The sequence below is a fragment of the Nomascus leucogenys genome, chromosome X, assembly GCF_006542625.1.
Source record: "Nomascus leucogenys isolate Asia chromosome X, Asia_NLE_v1, whole genome shotgun sequence".
Taxonomy (NCBI): Eukaryota; Metazoa; Chordata; class Mammalia; order Primates; family Hylobatidae; genus Nomascus; species Nomascus leucogenys.
The window spans coordinates 89,605,202-89,612,654 of NC_044406.1; the positions used below are offsets into that span (position 1 = coordinate 89,605,202).

The window sequence follows — 7,453 nt, forward strand, 5'->3', positions numbered from 1 at the left end:
GCTGGCTAGATGAAGCCCACTCATATTACTCAAAGTAATATCCTTTACTTAAAGCCAACTGATTGCAACTGCTAACCACATCTACAAGAAAACCTACACAGCAATGCCTAGATTGCTGTTTGATTAAATAACTATTATAGCCTAGCCAAGTTGACACATTACAGTGACTAAAATGCTTTCATCAAGAACTTTCTCTGAAGCATCATGTCAATTTTTGGGGAAACTTCTACTCAGATCTGCCCCAGTGATTTTCAGTGTACATATTGCCACACACTATGCTTTCAATTCTATAAATATTCATTGAATATCTACCATTGGTAGCCACCACAGGAATGTCTGTCCCCGAGGAGCTCCAGAAATTTTTGTGTGTAGTAACTTTATTTGATATATCAGTAACACTTATTACTTTCAAGCAAATAAGTCAGCTTTCAAAGGATGCATCCGAGTAAGCTACTGACAAAGTTTTACCAACAAGATTTGATAGGTTATTTGTCTATCATATCATTTAGTGTCCAACATTAAGAGTCACTTTGTAGTCTCAAAAGTTGCCTCTACTGTGTTGATTGAAAATTTAAAGACAACTTCATCATAATGAGGACACACCATCTTCTTTAAATTCTGGCCTCTTGTATGATTTATATTCCTTATCTTTAAGTCCATTCTGTTCTGTCTACACCTACCTTTCTTATTTTTAATACACTTTTACTACACTAGTTGTTCTTTGCTAAAAATCATAAAGTGGGATCAAAATAAGGAATGTGTGTCACATAAAAGCTAGAATGTAATGGGGATGGTGTGAACTCATTATATTGACCAATTGTAATGGCATTTTCTTTTTGGTTTATGTTACTGAAGTTGCATTGTAAGAAACAACTAGAATTCTTAGAGTATTACAATTGTTGAAGTGAGAATATATGTAATAAACTTTGTGGCTACTCTCTTCCTGCATAATTTCTGTGCTGGCAGTCAGATATTTTTGATCCTGCAACTGTGGTCCAAACTTAGGTTTAGGGTCATTGTCAGGCCACCTTTATTGTTAGTCCTCTCTGACCCTTGACCAAGTTAATTGAGCTTTTTGTCTTCCAAGTCTCGGAAATTGGCCACAGTCTTACTTCCCCATGTTTTCTCCATTCTGTTGTGCTGCTTAGGATTAAATTCCTTCATGACCAAGTTTCCTCCAGCTTCTTGCCAATCATCTCACATCTGGTCTCATGTCTGAGCTACAGTCTCCTGGTGTTAGATCTCCCTTTATCTGACAGCTGACTTTCCTGGATCTTTATCTCCTACCTGAAGCCAGAGCTACACAAAGTCTCCTCCCTAGAGGTGGGTTCTGTCTGCTGAACAGAATCCATTCTTCGCTCTTCACAAACTGACTCTTTGCTACCTTTAATTTTTCTTCAGAGACTGTGGCAAAGAAGCTTCCCTGATTGCCGACTACATCCATCCCTTTGCCATGCCCTAACTATAAATCAGCACTATTTCTATAACTGCAAGTAAAACGCAGAGATAACTTTGAAAAATGTATATTTCTTTATTGGTTTCTTTAAATTTGGCATATTATTTTATGAAAGAAATGCATGTGCCTATCAAATATAGTAAGCAGTGAACATCTCATCTTCTCCCTCCTCTGATCTCACTCCTTGGAGAAACTACAGTTAACAGTCTGTCTATCAGCAGTGGTATTCAACCCCCACTGCATCTTAGGATCACCTGAGGAGTTTTTCAAAATGCTGATATCTGTTCTCCACTTAGTGATCTGTTGCCAAATGTTTACCAACCAGAGCTGCAGGTTGGGAGGCTGAGTTGTAGTATTTGCTGATTTCCATGGCATAAATACTGTTTCCATGGCCAATTTCAACACACCAATGTGAGATAGTGAAGTCAATCAGTGCAAAATTCCTGAAGATTTTATGGTCTTGCCTTATGATCCCGTATAAGTTGGCTTCAGCAGACCACCGCCTCCACCCTTATCCCGTTCCATAATAATTAAATCAGAATATCTGAGGATCTGTCCAAGGTAAGTTTGTCTCACAAAGAGCCCTTGAAAAGTAATGTTTGGCCCCTGGGTTTGTAACCTGTCTCTGTCATTTAATGGTGGGATAATGTTGGGAAACTTACTGTGCCTCAATTTTCTTCATCTGTAACATGGGAATATTAATCACGTCTACTTTATAGGATAATTCTGAGGATTAAAAGAATTCATGTAAGATACTTAGAAGAGTGCCTGGCATATTAGGAATTTTTACTCTCTCTTAAATCAGTTTCTTCATATCAACTAGACCTCTTTGAGAAGACTGTCCAAACTTGACTCTGGCCACAATTTTTAGTGTTAATTTTTGTGTGTGTTAAGTTATCCAAAGCAACTCAGGAGTTCTGTGCTGGAAAAAATTAAAGATGACTTAGATTGTGAATTTAGACTGAGTACAAATAAGAATTTTAATTAAAACCACAACTCAAATTCATAGAATGGTATATTTCATTCCTTACACCATGCTAGGGTAAAGAGGGTTAGTGAACATTTGATTAGGGAGAACATTTCTTTTTCACCAATATTGTGACCCTAGGTAAAAGATGCTAAAAACACACTCCTCTGAAGATGCTTCACTCCATGAATTAAATACAGGTTTGGTCATAAATAATTACCCTGAAATGAATTTCTGAAGGACAGATAAAGCATTCAGATTCACTGTTCATATCATCAAAAAGCTTGATCCTTTAAAATAAAACCTCTAAAATAATAAATAAAAAATTAAAAAAACTCTATTCACTTTTAATAAACAAATTTTAGAACCTGAAATCACCTTAGAGATCATTCTCTACTGAATTAAAAGTGAAGGACTTGCTGCTAATTAGATCTGATGTATAAGCAAGTTCGGAACGATCCCATGGCATTTTCTCAAATATTCTTGGGCTCTCAGTTATTCTCTCCATCAACTGAGCTTTGATTTTTTTTTAATGCTCAAAGTTCCTGCTAACCACACTTTACCAGGACCCTTGGAACAATGGGAGACTTAGTAAACAAGAAAATAAAGGAAAAATAATAGAAGGTTATTTCTAAATAACATAATTGGACAAGCTTGGAAATGCCCTCCTGCAGCAACAGAGCTTACAAGATAATACGTAGGATTCAACTCCAGAGCAAGTTGATCTAACTTATAATGATCTAGTTTGTATAAATAATCCACATTCCCACAGCTCTTCTAGACTAAACACTGTTTATAGTGGAAAGAGTAGGATAAAATTACTGTGTAGGCTAGCTTACAGAGTAGCAATTATGCTCTCAGACTTGGATATTTTATTCTGTGGTTTTCTTTAAAAGTATTTTTAAATTTGTATATGATGCGAAGTATCAGGGAGTAGAGGGAGGTGAACCAGCATTTTTTTCCATATATGTCTGTGTCTATTTCTGGACTTTCTATTCTGTTTCTTTTATTTATTTATCTTTGCCAATATCTAAACTGCCTTGATTACTACAGCTTTTAATAAGTCTTAGGTAATATTTGTCCTCCAATTTTCTTCTTTATTTAATAAATTTGTTTTGGTGAATCTAGGTGCTTTGTGTTTCCATATCAATTTTTAAAAATTTTTTTTATTATACTTTAAGTTCTGGGATACATGTGCAGAATGTGCAGGTTACATAGATATACACGTGCCATGGTGGTTTGCTACGCCCATCAACCCGTCATCTACCTTAGGTATTTCTCCTAATGCTATCCATCCCCTAGCCCCCCACCCCTGCTAGACCCCAGTGTGTGATGTTCCCCTCCGTGTGTCCACGTGTTCTCATTTTTCAACTCCTGCTTATGAGTGAGAACATGCGGTGTTTGGTTTTCTGTTCTTGTGTTAGTTTGCTGATGGTTTCCAGCTTCATCTATGTCCCTGCAAAGGACATGAACTCATCCTTTTTATGGCTGCATAGTATTCCATGGTGTATATGTGCCACATTTTCTTTATCCAGTCTATCATTGATGGGCATTTGGGTTGGTTCTAAGTCTTTGCTATTGTGAACAGTGCTGCAGTAAACATATGTGTGCATGTGTCTTTATAGTAAAATGATTTATAATCCTTTGGGTATATACCCAGTAATGGGATTGCTGGGTCAAATGGTATTTCTGGTTCTAGATCCTTGAGGAATTGCCACACTGTCTTCCAGAGTGGTTGAACTAATTTACACTCCCACCAACAGTGTAAAAGCATTCCTATTTCTCCACATCCTCTCCAGCATCTGTTGTTTCCTGACTTCTTAACGATCGCCATTCTAACTGGCATGAAATGGTATCTCATTGTGGTTTTGATTTGCATTTCTCTAATGATCAGTGATGATGAGCTTTTTTTCATATGTTTGTTGACCGCATAAATGTCTTCTTTTGAGAAATGTCTGTTCATATCCTTCACCCACTTTTTGATGGGGTTGTTTTTTTCTTGTAAATTTGTTTAGGTCTTTTGTAGATTCTGAATATTAGCCCTTTGTCAGATGGATAGATTGCAAAAATTTTCTCCCATTCTGTAGATTGCCTGTTCACTCTAATGATAGTTTATTTTGCTGTGCAGAAGCTCTTTAGTTTAATTAGATCCCATTTGTCAATTTTGGCTTTTGTTGCCATTGCTTTTGAGAACAAGCATTTTTTAAAGTTGTTATTTCACACAGAGTACTATGGGTAGCAGTTTCCATAGACTGTCCTATGAAGTCTCATGACAACTACAGAAGTTAGGTTTTTTTGTTTGTTTTTTATTTTTGATGCAACTCAGTAATTTTTATCGCAACTGGAAGACAATACATCACAGAAACTTATGGTAGGTCTGGGGAAAAGTGTTATTTACAAAAAAATGATGAAATAGTTTGTCTTTGGCAATATGATTACATACAAAGAATGCAAAATGCAGGTATACATGCTTTCCAAGCAACACCATCAAGTCCCTAGAGTTTGGCTGATTGTGCCTGCCTCCATATTGTTTCTTTAGGTTCACACGAACATAACTGAACATCACATTATTTCTCCTTTATGGTTCTCCCTTTCTATTCATGATATTGGCATGAATATCAGAAAAAAAAATGGCTTTCGAAAAATTATTACTCTCGTAAATTAATTTGGCCATGTAGGTCTATTGGCCAGCCAAGGTCAGATAACCCTAAGCATTAATAGTAAGCCTCTTGGTCTTCTGATTGCTTTATCACTTTTTTTCTGTAAAACAAAACAAAACTCAGAAATGTTACAGAATCAGAGTATTAAAAAATGTACAAGTGTATATGCTTCCCATACACACATGGATACATTTTTCCTGCACATTTTCATGATGGCAGTTTTAAGTAGTGAGTGTGAGTGACACAGCATGAAACTGGTTACTGAATCAGCTATGAGCTCAGATGGCCTCAACATACATACTCAAGAAATGTTGCATGTTTAAATAACTGAGAGTGTGCTAAATCTCATCTAATAAAAGGAGGAGAGGGGCTGGGGAACTCAGAACACAGTCATGTAAACCTAAGGGTTGGGCCTGAACGATGATTACTTTGCACACGTGCCTTCTAGGTGCTGAATGTGTGTTCCGGTAGCATTGACGTTGACCTCCTTGAGGATTCAGCCACAGGTTTCTGACAAGCTTGAGGAAGCAATGGTAATTTTAGCTTATTCAGTTTTGTCTTCAGATAATGAAAAGCTTTTGTAAAACAGCTGAGTGTCAATATGAGTTATATGGCTTCAATCTCCTTTAAAAATAAAATTCTTAAGGGCCCAAAACAAAGAAGAGGGGGCAAATTAAAAAAAAAAAAAAAAAAAAAAAAAGAAAACCAAACCCAAAACAAAACAAGAAAAGAGAAAAAAAAAATGCTGATATTGCCACAAATCATTAGAAATCTCCTGACATGCTGAAACCAAATGGCCTTAAGTTCAAAACAAATCAGTGACTTGTTTTTAATTTTTTTGTGATTTCATTTTGCTCTTTCTGCCCCTTTGCCGTCCGATTGATGATGTTATTCAAACAGGATCGGATCTCTGCTAAGTGCAGGAGCGACCCCGCTGCTTCTTTAATCTCCTCGTCTTCGCCCTGGTGGGGTGCGGTGCGGGGGGGTGCTTTACAGTGCGTCTCTTTTTGAGGGGGCAGTGTGTCGCTGGGGACCTTCCTGGTCTTAGCAAAGTCCTGGCGTTTCTTGTGCTGGGATGCGTACACGCTGTCCCCCAGAGCATCCTCGGGCTCCTTCTGGCTGTGTTTCCTGTCGTCCTCTTCCCTGTCGCTGTGGCTCTCGTGGCTCCAGAAGCTCCCCTCGCTGCCCTCATTGCCCTCCTGGCTCTCCTTGCTGGCAAACTTGTAGTGGTCGTCGGCCGAGGAGGAGGAGGGGATGGAGTCGTTGGTGGGCAAGGTGCTCCGGGCGTTGGAGGATTTGGCATTGCTGTAGTTGTGATCCTCCTTGGGGTCTCCGCTAACCACCGGGGAGCCACACGATGGCTCGCTCTCAGTCCACATCCGGCAGCTGGTGATGCTGTTCCTTACAGCAGCCGTCATCTCAATGGGACTGATCGGCAGCTGCCGCACACCAGGAAACAGTCCTCTCAGCTCAGGACCCGCGCTCCATTTTGTATCACTCCTGGAGTGTATCTCATGGGGAGTCCCATGGCCCTGGTAGCATCAATGTCAGGATCTTGGAGAAGGGCTCCATTTCTCTTGAAGAAGGTACTGCCCGGCCAGACGGGTAGACCTGATGTGCTTTGATATGCCTGAGGACAGGTGGGAGGTGTATTGAACACGTGTGGGTGTGGGTGTGGGTGATAAGGTGTCTTTTTCAAAGCCTGAGTTAGATTTTGTCTATACTCTGGGTCTATGCACCACAACGACCCTTTCCCAATACCCTGACTCCTCTCTTTGTTCACTTTCTTAAAATCCTTATTCAACGACAAATTGTGTCTCACTGAGTATTTCCACCCAGTAGGTGCATTTGCAACATATGGAAAATGTTTCAAGATCCAGTTGTAAATATCTTTCACTGGCAGGCGCTTGGTTGGAGAGTCCTTGATGGCCATAAATATGAGGCAGCTAAAGGAGTAAGGGGGGGTTGCAGTTGGGGTTCTGCCTGGCATCGTAGGGCATATCAGAGTGGGTGGGGACAGGGGCCGTCATCGTCCAGGTCCTGGACCGGGCTGACACTCTTGAGGATCGACTCTCCAAAGCTCTTCAGCAAGTTCTTGCTCTCATGCAGCCAGCTGAGGTTGGTCAGCTCTTCATCTTCCATGGTCCCCTCTTTCAATAGGATGTCAGGCAGAGAAAAGTCGAGGTCATCGTCTTCCCAAACGGCCTTGGAGAAACCGCTGCCCCAGTAACACTGACTCAGTCCACTGGAGACACTAACTCCTGAGCTTTCTAGCATCTTAATGGGAGGCATGACGGGACCCATTTACATGAAGACTCCTGAGTCAGAATGGGTCCAGAAAACCGAGGTCAGCATTGCTTCCGTCACAGA

At 39.9% G+C, this 7,453-nt stretch overlaps 1 protein-coding gene and 1 pseudogene across 1 annotated transcript in view; both read right to left on the reverse strand.

Moving 5' to 3' along the window:
• The window catches only part of TMSB15A (thymosin beta 15a), a 78,950-nt gene that overhangs the window by 27,411 nt on the left and 44,086 nt on the right, over positions 1 to 7,453 (reverse strand). The window lies entirely within an intron of this gene.
• LOC100584330 lies at positions 5,899 to 7,435 on the reverse strand (annotated as a pseudogene).